Below are 14998 nucleotides of genomic sequence, written 5' to 3' on the forward strand. Positions count from 1 at the left end.
ATTTGAATGACATTGTGTAGAGAGGAGAGAGCCTGAGAATCAGAGAGGTCATGTGACTCGCTCATATTAAACACACACATTTTTCCATGTCCAGGATTAGTGGTTCAGGGTAGTCATTGTTAACTAACGATTTACCGGGAGTCTCCCTGATTTTTTCTAGGGACATTTAGCATTACGCACAGATAATTATGTAAGATTCTTTTTTTATACAAGTCACATAATACTTAGTCATCACTTACCTAATTTAATCATACACCATATTTGTCTTTCCACGTCAGCATGTGTGGCTCTGATACATCCTTTTAAAATTACATTATATTTACTTAAATCAGGGGTCCCTAAGGTGGTGAGGGGACAATTTACTTCCCAGGGGACAGTGGGAAACGTCTGCAGTCATTTTTACTTGTCAAGATTGGGCAGAAGGTGCTAGTGGCATCTAATGGGTGAAGGCCAGGGATGCTACTTGTTATCATCCTACAATACATGCGACAGCCGTCATCATCAAGAATGATCCGGTCCATAATGAAGAAAATAAAACAAACAAAACCAAATGATCCAGCCCAAACGTCAACAGTGCAGAGGTTGAGAAACCCTGAAAATAGACATACCACAATTTATTTAACAAATTCCCTAATGTAGGACATTTGATATATTCCCGATTTTATCTATCACAGTAGCAGCGAATATCCAAGGAACTCCATGTTTTGCATCAGTCCAAATATTACTATAGGATAAATACCTAGAAGGACAATTTCTTGGTCAAAGATTATGCCACCAAGGGGTTGTATATAGCCAACACGAGCTACTAAAAGTTACATAAATTGACATTTCTTTCAAGGATATGTGAAGGTATGTAGTTCATCAAACACTCTTCAACTTCCAGTGGGTATTTTCCACATTTTAAGCTTTGCCAAACTTGTTGATATATGGCTTTCTCCTTTTTTATTGTTATTTCAAATTTAGTAGTTGTTAGTGAGCTTAACTTTCTTTTCAAATGCTACTGGTCTTTTTTTTCATTTTGCAAATTGTGTGTTCATGTCCTTGATGATTTTTCTATTGAGTTGCTCATCTTTATCTTCTTGATTTGAAAAAAGTTTGTCTCTTACATGTGCTGCAAATACTTTTTCTGGTTTGTCACTTGTCTTTTAACATCAATCATTTTTGGCCATGTGGAAGTGTTACATTTTTTTAAGGGTACATTTATCTTTATTCAAATATTTACTCCTGGAATTTATGTCCTATTTAGGAATGCTTCCCCCACCCAAAGAATATAAAAATATACACCTAACTTTTCTTCTAATCTTTTGCCAGTTCCTTTGGGGTCTGTTTGTCACTTTGTCTTACATCGAATCCTTTGCATCTAGCTGGGACTTACTTCAGTGTAAACAATGCTAACCCACTGATTGCTCCTAGCAGTAATCACAGCTTTACAGGAACAAGCAAAGTGCACATTCTCCTTGCAGAAAATAAACTCCTAACCTTGCCATGTGTAATCCATTTTGTAACATCAGCTAAGGTTCTTCATAATATCACCCGCAGGCAGGAATGCTATCCGATCCTGTTGAATGTTCAGCTTGTTAAGCTAAAGAATTTACAAGATTTCATGTTAGCATTATATGTCACATTATTTTATTTATTCATACTATTTTATTTCAGTTGCATGTCATGGTGTTTTATTTTATCTTCATATCACACCTTTCTAGCGGGTTGTATTTCCCCTACTTTACAGATGAGGCTCAGTTAACACCATCCACTTGGCTGTACATTTCTTGAGAACAGTGACTTTTTTTTAATTCCCCAGTGCCTGGCACACAGCTATTGAATAAATTCCTGGTTGGCCCAGGGGTACATTTTACTATGCAAAGGAAATGAGCAGCTTGATGGGATAGTTGGCACTTCTCATCCCTACTTGATTTACCTATAACTTAGCCCCAATATCATCCTCAAGGGAAATTGTCTGCAAAATACTAGGTGATTTTGTTCTCTTTCAGCTGATCATTGTACCAGCCACCCTTTTTATTGTGCTTTTCTATGTATCTAAATTGAAGAGAAATGATTTGAAGTCATCCACAATTAAGGTTCACGTACGATGTGGATGCTTAGGGTCTGTAAATAAATACTTTGGAAGTGTTTAGAGTCCATCAGCTCACATGCTGGGGGAGGGCTTAAATACTAAAATTACTGCTAGACCTTTAAACAAATACCTTGATTAGAGAGAAGGAAAATAGATTTGTAATCCAAATAGACCACAATAGTATTTTCTTAATAGAAAACATTTCTACTTCTCTTCAAGAAAGATAGACTGTTCCATTTTCTTGCAATGACTTGTGTGATCCCCTGATCCAAAAAATCTTCAATATTGTGTTTCCAACCTTTAAATGAGAAACCAAGTTATTTATTGATTGCCAGCCCTCCTGTGGGCAAGTTCCTTGGTGATTCAAAAGCACTTACCACTGTGTCCCCCTGGAAGACCCAAGAACAGGGCTGTAGAAACAGAGAGCAGGGTTGGTGTCCTTCAGAGAAATTCCATTCACTTGGCCAATGATCATGTGTCAAACCAGCAAGCATGATTGCACACACGTATGGAGAGATCTTCAGAAGCATCCCCCTTTGACTTGAGATTGAATGGCTGGATAGATTCTGTGTGAGTGGTCAGTGCTACAGCCATTTCTTTCAAAAGAAAAGTGTGCTATGAGACAATGCCAGAAACACCTCCAAACAGAAGCCTTTTTGTATTCATGGGTAGTTGCATCCATAACCACCAGACAAGAAATAAAAATTGATAAAACTACAGCTTTGGGGATATAACTTTATCCCCGAGGTCTCCTCAGAGCCTCAGCTTTATATAAATTTTCCATCACAATCTCAGCCAGCTGTTAAAAGCACAATATTTCCCTGATGGGTAAGGCATCTCAGGGTAGAAAACATATTCAGAACAAAGTTACAAAATCGTACTTCTCAATAAAAATTCATTTCTTTTCTTACTTTTATAGAACAGCCACAGTGCAGTCGAAATACGTTTCCAGTCTGATGTCCTTAAGGAAACAAGGTCCTGGGGGCTGGTCTTAGGCACACAAGGCTCTGTTTGAAACCCTTTCCGCTGTTTCAGCTGGTTGGTTTGTCTTCTGGATCCTCAAGTCTCTAATCCTTTAAATTTACATTGTCTTAGGATTTACTGCTAAATTCAGGACCGGCTGGTTCTTCCCAGTTACAAATGTCAGTCAATTTGCTGATTTGTCTTTGTCACCTAGGGACTTTGGTGTGTTCCAGAACCTTGATCTGAGCTAAGTCCCTGGATGACGGCAGGTAGTCAGGTAGACAGGGTGGGTGGGAGTGGCTGAAGATTAGACACAGAGTCCGTTAGAAGCTCTGTTTGATGTACTTACATTTTCAAGTAAGAGAAATCCCCAACCTAAACTGGCAATAAAAGGGGGATCTTCTAGTAATAATAACTAGAAATTAGTATTCGACAATTTTACTTGATCCTCGAATAATCCTTAGGCAAAATTGGTCAGCCTGGTATTTCAAGTGATAGTGCCAATTTCCAAGGTGAGTTGCCTAGGACCGCATGGCCACTGGGTGGCGCAGTGAGATTCAGATCGGGGTTTAGGATCTGCTGATCCTCTTAACCTCCTAGCCTCTCCCAGGGTGGTTTTAAGTGAGGATTGAAAGTGGGGAAGATAAAGCAGAAAATGCAGAATGGGAAGGTAATGAGGGAAGAAGATCCTGGCGCATTTCAATTAGCACATTTTTTAAGAACTGGGTAAAAGCAGAAAAAAATGGAGAGAAATCCATGAGAGCTGAAATGGTGGGTAGGGAGCTGTCTCAATCTCACTTTCTAGAGAGGGAGGCACTTGGAGGGATGAGGAATGGTGCTGAGAGGGGACCAGAAGAGCGAATCTGCCTCTTCATGGACGGATCTCAGACTGGTCCTGCAAGGACACAAGATCCTACTCCCACAAATGTGCTCCCTGAGTATTGGGTTCTATTTGCTTATATTGAAACTAGTCTCTGGTGGCTCCGGTGCAAAAAGACTTGTAACATTTGCAAGGACTGTTGTCTGAGGTTATACAAATCTTTGTCATGGCCCGAGGGCTCGGGCCTCACCTCTCCTGATAGAGGCACTTTCATTCATGAGCAAAGAAGCAGAGTGAGGAAGGGCAGAAAGGAGTCACCCTTCATACTGAATCATGGGAAATGAGTTTGGCTAGTCTCCTGAACTTTCCCAGGGCGGCCTTCATAACCCAGAACATCTTTTGATTTTCAGCTTTTGTATTTCTTGTAAGACACAAAGACAAAAAACAAAAAAGAAAAAACACTTTTCCTCCCAGAGTTTTAGTCAATTCCACTTGAGTCAATTCTGCTGCTTCTGTTTTCCTGCTAGTTGATATGGTTTGTGGTCAGCTGCTCGATGAAATAGCGGGAGGCTTATCTTGAAGATCTCAGTTGCAGCTACAAAGAGGTTATCCCAAGAATGAGGGAAGCATAGAACAAAAGAAGGGGTTGTGTAATCCACCCTCATGAGACAACTCGATTCTAGATGAAGGCAGTGGCATATTTGATTACAACCCTTTTGGAATGACATTCCCCCCGACCCTCCACCTGTACTAGCATCTTTCAGAAACTTAGCTAGAAGGCTTAATAAGAAAGGACAAGCCTTAACATGGTTTTGGGTTTTTTTTTTTATTTTGGAGTGTCATTTTTAACTTGATAAGCATGCAGAACCCTGGTGCAGGGCTGGGAAAGTGCTAAGGAGAAAATAACAACAAAAAATGGCTGACAGGGTCAAGTTTTCTAGCGTCTTGTTTTTCATTTCTTCTTGGCTAGCTTGCTTGTGTGTGAGTATGTGTATGGGAGAGCAGAGAGGAAACTTTCTTAACTTCTACCTTGCTCTGAAGTGATAAAAGTGAGTAATCCAGAGGCATCACATACACAAACTATAATTTGAACTTGAAAGGACTTGACTCTTAGGACAGAAAAGTATTTCAGGGATCCTAGCCCATAGATTGCTTTGAACATGCATACACTCTCTCATCTTCATGTGTGCATGCAGACCTTAACATAGACATCTTTCCTTATTTTTTAAATGTATTTGCAATATGGGTTTGATGAAGATATTTCAGAAGTATTACCGGGGAGGAATTTTTATATTCCTGTGTCACTGAACAACTTAGAAATTAAATCAGCAGAAACCCTGTAAAAGGATGATAGGTCCTTAGACACTGTGTTTTGGGGGAGCCTTTGGAAGAGAGTTCCAAAATTTTTTTGAAATTATACCCAATCATAGGACTATAACATTTTCTGTTAGTAGTTGCCATCTTAGTTTCCACATTTTAAAACGAGGCTGGTGAATCCAGAGAGACTGATAATCCTTCACTGCAACAAAAATACATGATCCCCTATCTGTGCCTAACACGGGGATTCATATTGCTATAGCAAACCAGTTTTCTCATTTTGAGTCATTTTTGTCAAGTTTCATAAGGAGAATATTGCCACATATGATGCTAAACACTAAAAAAAGCTATGACTTTTGCCTTTCTTTAAGTGTAGCTTTGTAGATTGGAATTCTTTCCGATCGATTTCTGTAAAAGGCCTTTGGGACTCAGAGCAGAAGTGGGAGGCAGGAGGCCACACAGAGAGGCCCCGCAGGGCACAGGTCATGACAGTGTCTGGATTTTCATGTCAACAATGCCCAAGATGACCTGGCACTTGGAAGACTTCCCCATTTTGCTTCTGTTAATTAAAGAAGGGAGGGCATTAGCATGGGAAGATTACTTATTTTCTGTTGTATTTTTGTGTCTTCTTCTTTTTTTATTTCATTTCTCAGCTACCTCTTTGATTGAATATTGAACACTAGTTTTTCTTTCCTCCATGTACTGGGATCTCCTGCCACTGCTTCTATAATAGTGTATCAGTCAACTATTGCTATAATACGTTATAACAAACCACCTCCAAACTCAGTGACTTTAGGCAGTAATCATTCATTCTAGCGCTCACAGGTCTGTGGTTTGGGTGTATCTGAGCTGGCCTAGGCTGGTATGCAGACTGTAGCTTCCAGGCTCTAGGCCCCACACTTCAGGGTCCAGGATCCAGGTTGAATCCAGTTGTGTTTGGCATGAGTCTCATCTCCCACGGACCAGGGCCTGTGGTGAACTCAACATGCCTCATTCAGGGACACAGGATGAAGAAGCAGTATCTATGTGGGGCATGTACATCTCAAGGCAGTGTACCAGACTAAGAAAGACATCAGCCGAGCGTATGCATTCTAAGCCTCTGCTTGTATCATGCCCACTCACAAAGCAAGTCACGTGGCCAGACTCAAAGTCAAGTGGTCAGGCAAGTCACTGTGCCCTTCAGGAGGATTTGGTAAGGATGTAGATATATAATGTGCCCCCAGCTCGGTGAAGCACTGGGGACAAAAAGTCCAGTCTTCCACAAATTGGAAGTGTAATGTCCAGAAATTCTTTGGTCACCTATATCTATTTAAACTTAACCTGGGTGGATCAAACTGAGGATAGAACCTAACTCTCACTGACCTCTGCATTTCCACATCTGGCATAAGACCTGCATTTATCTGAGGTCCTCAATACATTGTTCTAGAACTAAGTTACTCAGCAAATTATTCTGATTTTTAAAAAGAATGAAAATAATTCTCTCAAAGCCCCTTTGAAAAAGACAGAGAAAGAACAGCAAGGGACAGCATCCCTTTTTGTTGCTGGTTCTGGCAGGGTTCCTTCCTCTCCTTTATTCACTCTTATGGCAAGTGTTATGTTTTCTTGACTTTGAAGCTATCGGTTCCTCGTGCAGAAGCCCATCATGGCAGGCAAGGCTTGATTTTGGTTTTCATCTCCCTGTGTTTCCTAGCACCTGTGTGGACGCTTGCTGTTTTTGTTTTCATAAACAGAACAGCAATGTTCCCCGGGAAAACACATTTTTGCTTTTGATGAAACTTCTTGAAAATAGATGGGCCCCTAAAATAAGATGTGATTGTCTTGAGCTTTTTGTTCCCCATGAAACCGACAAGAAATTGAAATGCAGGCATTCTATTTTCCTCTGTCGCTGTGGGCCTGGAAACAGGTTAACTCTAATGCTAAAATAACAACTAGATGTGCCCCTGGATATTATGTGTATTAGGGTTTTGAAATGAGGGATGTCAGTCTTCATTGGTTGAATGAAAGTAACGGTTATTTATGCAGCACCTATTTTGCGATTCCATGAAGTACTCAAAGACGAAGCACATTTACTTTGCGAAGGCCTAGCTTTGTCTGGAAGGAAACACTGTCAGTGCCCCACCTATCTCCTGGGCATTCAATATTTTTTGTATCCCCTGTGGTAGACATAGAACAATTGTTCCTCAAAGATGCTCCACTCCTAATCTCTAGAATCTGTGACTACCTTACCTTATGTGGAAAAAGGGACTTTGCCGACAGATTAGGTTAAGTATCTAGAGATGAGGAGATGATCCTGGATTATTTGCCTGGGCCCAATGTCATCACAAAGGTCCTTACAAGAAACAGTAAGGAGGGTGAGAACCAGAGAAAGAGATATGGTACTAGAAGTAGAAACTGGAGCTGTTATGCTGCTGGCTTTGAAGGTGGAAGAAGAGGCTATGAGCCAAGGAATCCAGGTGGCTTCTAGAAGTTGCAAGAGGCAAGGAAAAGGATTCTTCCCTAGAGTTTCCAGGAGGAATGCAACTCTGCCAACAAATTTTTAAACTTCTGATCTCCCAAATTATAAATAACATTTGTGTTGCTTTAAGCCAGTAAGTTTGTGACACCAGGAAACTGATATACATCCTGTAGTGTTACTGCAAATGCACACTAACTCTGTAGAGGCCTGAGGGCTTTAACAGACTTGTCCGTGCCCTGGGCCGGCCACGTGTGCCAAGCAGTTGAAACTCTAGGGATGCCCTCAACCACTGATGGATAGGATCAATAAGCTAGCTTCCTTGTCCCTCAGGGGGGACAACTCTGTGGTGTGTTCTACACCATCTGCAGCAGTCTCAAGCTGGAGTGGGACCCAGCTGCGCATAGCTGTAATCTACCCAGTGACCCAGCCGGCAGTGGTTTCCTCCCCTTTCCCGTCTCACTTATCGACTCTCCTACCAGTGCTTCCAGGGATTGCCTCCCCTGTGTAGTACTTGTCTCGGGGCCTGTGTATTGAGGATCACAGCCTAAGACACCTGAAAGATGCCTGGGCAATTACTGGGGTGGGGAGGAAAGCACGGCTGGGAAACACCTTGATATGGCAGCCCTGAGAGCCCAGATGGGTGTATGCTGGGGCCCGTCTCTGGTAGAGATGAAACGCTTTCATTAAAATCTTCCTCGTATTTTTAGGAGAAGACAGAGCACATTTTCACGTGTAAAAAATTCTAATGACTAGGAAGCTATAGAGTGATCATAGAAAATTAATTGGAGCTCTTGAAATAGAAATTAATTTATGTTGAAATGTATTCATTGATCTTATGATACTAACTTATTCCATAAGATTTTTGATGGACTTTTAAAATCAGAATCATCAGGCACAGGTATTGTTTTCTTTATAGATCAACAGAACAAAGATAACCTCAAGCTAAGTGGAATACACAAAATAAATGTAATATTCTGAGTTTTGTGAAAGTTGTTTTGCAAGCAAATAAGATAAAGCGGTCCATATGTGTATTCTAAAGGTGGCCCGTTAATAATAGTAACTTATTATTATTAGGTTTATGGCCACTCCCATCTTTTATCTCAAGTTGCCCAAAAGTTGCATTCAAAATTGCAATTCCTATTGTGTGGCTCCCTGAACACCTGTGACACAGGCACGCTAATGGTATGGAGCAAGGTGTGTGCAGTGTTCCGGGATCATTTAGAAAAAGCAGCCTTAACCACCATTATGTCAACTACTTCATCTAACCACTTCAACTGCAAAAGCAGTTGATGATAAGAATATGATTTTTGCTCTTAGCACTGGAATTGATGTTTTTATAAGGAATTTTTCATATTTTGTAAAATTTCACAATGAATCCCATTGCTATGTATTCAAGGTTAGAATACTTTAGCTGCAAAATGTTGATAATTTGACATTTAAATATTAAATTACCACACCCTAATAATTATAAAGCTTGAGACAGTAATACTTATATTATTGTACTTAACATCTCATCTAGAAATATCTCTTGTATATATAAATGGTCTGGGATATATGTGGTAGGTATTTTCTACTGATGCAATGTCACAATGCAGTAAAACAACATTGTTATAATTATATTATGTCACTTTATTGAGCAACTATTAATGTACCAATTTGTGTGCATGAGAAGGATACTGTTGTCATGTCTGTTTTATAGATGGAAACACTGAGCATCACAATAGTAAAATAATTCATCATAAATCATGTCACATGCAAGTAACAGAGCCAATATTCAAATCAAAAAAAGGATACTTGTTTTAAATGGCTGATTTAAGTATTTGAGAGCCTTTATTGATAGGCTGATTCCAAGGCTTAGAAAGTAATAATTATAACTGTCAAATTACAGTCATTTTAATATTATTCACTGTAGAACATGGTAGAATGGCTGGAGCCGTGAAGAAGGAAATGTACTCCTATATCAGTTTAACTGCCCCTGATTATTTTTTTGCCCCATATTTTTTCCACAGTTATCTCATCCAAACCTAAAGCATATTACTATTTATATATACACAAATAACTCTCACACTTATATCTCCAGCTTAGACTCTTTCATTAAATTCATGCTACCATCTGCCACCTGTCATCTCAATGTCAACATTTCAGCGGCATTAGAAACCTCACATTTCCCAAAGTGAATCATTGATTCTTCTAACCACCCCACCCCATTTTGTACCTCCTTCAGTATCATGAGTCTAAAGCCATAGCATTGCCATCTATCCAGTTCTCATCCCATGGACTTGAGACTTATTCTTGGTATCTCATTTCTCCCTGTCATCTTGCATTCAATTGATCATACTCTGTTGATTCTACCTCTGGAGTCCATCCACTTCTCTCCATCTCCACAGTCAGCATCATTGTCCAAATGGTCATCAACTCTTGCTTGAACCATTGCAATACTCTCCTTACTGGTTGTTCCAGGATCTCTCTTGTCCCACGTGTTCTTTAATTGGTTAGAATATTAATTATGAAATGTTGAATAGAGGAAAAGGTAGCAGACACATATAAAAAAGAAAATCAGAAACCTATAACTCACTACCCTTTTACAGAGATAAGTATTATAGTTTTTATAGAGATATTGTAAAGATAAATATTTTCCAATCAACAGATTCAGATCTATTTTAAAAGAAAAACAACAGTACAGATAGAAGTAAACCTCTTCCCTCCATCCTTTTTCCTTCCCCTTTTCCCCTGAATATGGTGTATATGATCCCTAAAATGCGTGTATGTTTTACTTCCATATAAAGATTCTTCACATAATGTATTGCTTTGTACAGAGTTGAGCAAAAGTAGGTTTACAGTTGTGAGTATGTAAAATGAAGAATTTATTCTTGTATTATTATTTATTAATTATTGTATTATTTCCATAAAAACAACTGCAAGCCTACTTTTACCCCATTCTGTATATTTTATTTTTTAATCCTCACCTGAAGATAGGTTTATTGATGAGAGAGAGAGAGAGAGAGAGAGAGGTGAGAGAGGAACATCAGTCAGTTGCCTCCCGTATGTGCCCCAACTGGGGATCGAACCCACAGCCTAGGTATGTGCCCTGACTGGGAATTGAACCTGCAACCTTTTGGTGTATGGGATGACACTCCACACAACCAACCCACCTGTGGTTTATTCATACAATGGAGTTCTTTGTTGTACTTAAAATAAATAAATGTGACCATTATTAATTGACATATATAAAAAACATAATATTAAGTTAGGAAAAGCCTTTGAAGAAGAACCTTTATTATCTTTTCTCATTCCTACATATAAGCACATAAAGTAAGTGGCCTTTTAAGAACAAGAACGTGGACACATTTTAAAAGTGGAGAAATGTCTTCATGTTGCTCTTAGGAAAAACTTCAAAGTCGTCGGCATGGCTTGCACAGACCTCCCCTACCTGCCTCTGACCTTGTTGCTAGCCTTTGTGTGTATTTCCTCCCTGTCCCTCAGTTATCAGGCTCCATCTGTTCTGTGCAACACTTTTCAGTGTTCTTCTTTTGAGAAGTCTCCTTTTCCTCCCATTGCCCCAAACCTGGCAATCCCTACAGTGCTTTGATACTGAGCTCTAATGCCTTTTTCCTGCAGGGGCCTCCTCTGACTTGCAGGTCTCCCCACCTCCAAGTCTTGATGCAGTTTCCCCTTGAGATAGGTGTTTAGCAGCTCTGTCCAGTATAACTTTCTGTGATGATGGTAATTGGCTATACATGCACTGTCCAACACACCATGTGGGACTAATGAGCACTGAAAATGTGACTAGTGAATGTAAGAACTTTAATTGTAATTTTAAATAGTCACATGTGGCTCTGGCTACTACATGGGACAGCACAGCTAGAGCCTTGACCTTTTCTTTCAAACCACTTCTTTTCATGGTACTTAAGCATTTACCTATGTGGTAAGTGGTTTAATATCTGTCTCCTGAAACTGTAAGCTCCAGAAACTCTAAACTCTGAGTTCTCTTTTTTTGTCTGGCTTCTTCTGTTCAACATTGTGTTGGTAAGATTCACCTATATTGTTGCACGTGGTTGTAGATCATTTATTCTTGCTGCCATATAGTATTTCATTGTGTGACTAGTCTACAATTTATTTATTCTACTATTGCTGAGTATTTGCATAGTTTCCAGTTTTTGCTGATTACACATACTGTTCTATGAAATGCTAAGAGATTTTAAAAAAGATTTTATTTATTCATTTCTAGGAAAGGGGAAAGGAGGGAGAAAGAGAGGAAGAGAAACATCAATGTGTGGTTGCCTCTTGCATGTCCCCTACTGGGGAACCTGGCCTGCAACCTAGGCATGTGCCCCAACTGGGAATCGAGCCAGCCACCCTTTGGATCACAGGCCAGCACTCAATCCACTGAGCCACACTAGCCAGGGCCTAAGAGACATTTCTGATGATTATATATACACATTCCTGTTGGAATATACATTGAAATGAAATCAGATTTTGAGTTTTGAAATAGCAGTATCACCAATCAATATGAACGGCAGTAAAGGGACTCAGGATAAGAAAAAAAATGAGACATTCAATGGCATGTAGGCAACTAGATGAGAAATATGGGTGGTTGTGCATCAGCACCAGAAAGATCAGTCAATAAAGACTGAACTGGAATAGATTACACCTTCCAGCAAGAAAAGGGGCAGAAACCACACATCAAGCTTATATGGAAAAACACATGGCTATTGACTGAAAGAGCATTCTCAATATAAGGACACTGAGACATATCTGTGAGTGTGACATGTGGCAGAACATATACAAACTAGGTAGAAAAACAAGGTAATCTTATGGGCCAAAATGAAACTCATTGGTTTCTAGTAGTAGGTGTTGAACTGTGGCAAAGAAAAGGCCCTCTTCACCAAATCCTGTTTCCCTTTCTGTGTACACAAGGAAACTACACTTCCTAGCCTCCCTTACAGCTGTCCGAGACCTTATGACTGGGCTCTGACTAATGGGTTGCAGACATAGAAAGGCAATTTCTTATTGGCTTGGATGTAAAACTTACTATGTAATTGTTCTGCTCAGTCTCTTTTCCTCTGACAAGAGCCAACAAAGAGTATCCCCCCACCATCATCAGACTATGACGTTAGCCAAAAATAAGCCTTTGTTACAGTAGACCACTAAGATTTTGGGGTTATTTTATTACTGTTGTATAGCTTGACCTACTGTGATTATAATTGTAGGCAATAAGAGAGGCTGCAGAGAAATTACCTACCTTTGAGCTGTCTAACATATTCAAATGATATCTCGGCTGCCTCTAACTAGGTCTTTTAATATTCACTATCATTTGATGAGTACCTACAGGCCTTTCGTTCCCCATGTCCTCCCAACATCTCTGCATGGTAGGTAGGCAACATAAAACTTGGGCTCAGGGGAAGCCTGTACCTGAATTACAGCCACACAACTGGTAAAGGGCAGGTCGGCATCTGAGCCAGAGTTGTCTAACACCAGCACCATTTTCTCTTGTTCTTCCATCTGCCTTTTTAGGCTTTTAAAAGGTATCTTTCTTTGGGTTTCCCCTGAGACAAGCATCAGTGCAAGTAGTTTATTTGGGAAGTGATCCAAGGAAATACCTCTAGAGAAAAAAGAGGAAAGAGAAGAGTCAATAAAAGGTGCATTAGCAAGCCAGTTACCTCTAGGGGACCCAGGTCTCAGTTGCAGAGGGAAGCGCTGGGAGTAAGTGTAGAACACATTCCTTGGGTTATCCTGCCCTGGTGGTGGTGAGAGAGCTGGGGAATTGATACAGCATGAGTCCTCAAACATTAGCTTATATCAGAATCAGCAGAGGGCTTGTGAAAACAGATTGCTGGGCCTTACCCCCAGCTCTCTGATTTAATAGGTCTGTGATGGAGCTTGATAATTTGCATTTGTGACAAATTTCCAACTGATACTGATGCTGCTGTTATTTGTGTTTCCATGTGGAATTTCTTTCCCAGAATTTCCTCAGGAAGCATGTGCTTTTCTGAGTTCCAAATCTGAAGATAAGCCCACTGAGAAATTGGGAACATAGGGGAAAGTATTAAAACTCTGTAAGAATGAAAGCCTAACTATCAACTTGGTTTCAAAGGAATTCACTGATGTGATGTCAAGAGCACGAGCAAAAGTGTGAGTAAAAGCTTATACACACAGTGAGAGGTTAGGGTCACCATTTCCAGGAGCAGAGGCAGAAGCATGCGGAAGAGAAGTGGTCACAGTGTAATCAGTCAGTCTAGTATCTGTCTGTTGTTAATGGTGTATTGTTCTTGCAAATAAAATAAGTATTTATAAATGTATACCAATAGCTGTACTTCATGCAAATCCTGTGATTTGTACATTAGAATAACAAGTTTTAGCAGCAAAATAGTTTCTTACATTGGCAGTTTAACATGTGATTCTGGGCAAGACTCTTCACCTTGTTAAGAAATCTTATTATTCAGATAATATTCAAGTGATATGAAATCATTTTCTTGACATCTCTAGTCTTTGGACACCCACTATAAGCTACTGCTCTTTGTAAAGACTACTAAACTTAATATTTATCATACATGAAAGATTTTAGCTATCCATAATAATGAGTAAAGAGTATGAAGAACATTGAGGTATTTACAGAACAGTTTATAATTTAAGTAATTCCTGAGACTCCTAAGGATCAAATGTATTGTTCCAAATGTTGCAGAATTTGGAAACACTATTGTACACCAACCTCCATCTCTTATTATTGGTGAGTATTCAAAGGGAGAGTCAATAATCTGACTTTCCCTCTGGTGGGGAGCACAGAAAAACTGAGCTCTGTCTAGCAGAGAAAGCCAGGGGGCATAAGGAGAGGCGATAGATACAAGACGATACAAGTATTGGGGAAGAGTTAGACTGAATTACTTTTTAAAAATAGCTTCATGTAGTATTAATATATAGAGAACACTCGCAAAACAATGTCAATGAAAATTAGGAGAAAGGGCATGAATAAGAAAATCACCAAAATGGTGTACCTATACATATATTTTAAAAGTTCATCTCTACCAAATTTTTCAAAATTCAAGTTGCATCTATAGCAAGACACTGTTTTTCACCCATGAGACTGGAGAAGACTGCGAGGATTAGTAATTTTCGGCGATCAGGGCAGTGTGGAAAACACTCTTATACACTGCTGACGGGAGTGAAAACTAACGCAACTTTTGTGTATGAGAAATTTGCTACACATATTTATATCTCTTGCCCTAACAATTCCATTTCTAGGGATTTTCCCTAAGAAAATAATTATTAATATAAAAATTTAGCCATATAGCAGTCAAGGTGTTCTACACAGGGTTTTAAAACTATATCTAACCTTTTAAAACAGGAGGGATGAAGTAACTGTAAATTTCAG

This window comes from Phyllostomus hastatus, unplaced genomic scaffold (assembly GCF_019186645.2).
Source record: "Phyllostomus hastatus isolate PE091 unplaced genomic scaffold, TTU_PhHast_1.1 phas_scaffold_12, whole genome shotgun sequence".
NCBI lineage: Eukaryota > Metazoa > Chordata > Mammalia > Chiroptera > Phyllostomidae > Phyllostomus > Phyllostomus hastatus.